Genomic DNA, 722 nt, shown 5'->3' on the forward strand with positions numbered 1-722 from the left:
GTAAGTGTATATGTTGAACACATGATATGAACAAAAACAATTATAGGAATTTTATTTATAATAGCCAAAATTTGAAATAATTCAAATGACCATTAATAATACAACAGACAAATAAATGAAGTTATATTATGTGATGGAATACTACCTAGCATTAAAAAAAAAACTATATGCATAATATCATCAATGAATCTAACCAAAATAATGATGAGTTAAAGAAGCCAGACACAAAATATGATTTCATTTTTATAAAGTGCGAAAATAAGCAAAACCAATCTACAAAGATACATCAAAGTCAATTAGTTAGTTATCTTTGGTGGGTACAAAGGAAGTGCTTGCTGAGTGCTGGAAATGTTACATTGTCACCTGGATGACTGTTAACATGAGTATATCAAACTATATATTTAGAAATTTTCATCATATTGCATGTATATTCGATTTTAATTCAAACTTCAAACAAAACTAAAATCCCACTGTGCTCCATGGTGGTATAAACTATGTCTTAATTACATATTTGCATGTTCCAGGGCCTAATACAATGCCTGCTCAGCAGGTGTGTGTTGAATTTAATTAAATTGGCCTGGTAATTCCATCTATATGATCTCAACTAGAAGATTTCCATATAATATGTCTGAGTTGTTAAGAGAACTGTAGCTGTGGCTTTCTGCAGTCTCCTTTTCAATTCCCAGGGCATTCATTCATACTTAAAATATCTGTCTTCTTCC

This window comes from Marmota marmota, unplaced genomic scaffold, assembly GCF_001458135.2.
Source record: "Marmota marmota marmota unplaced genomic scaffold, marMar, whole genome shotgun sequence".
Lineage (NCBI taxonomy): Eukaryota > Metazoa > Chordata > Mammalia > Rodentia > Sciuridae > Marmota > Marmota marmota.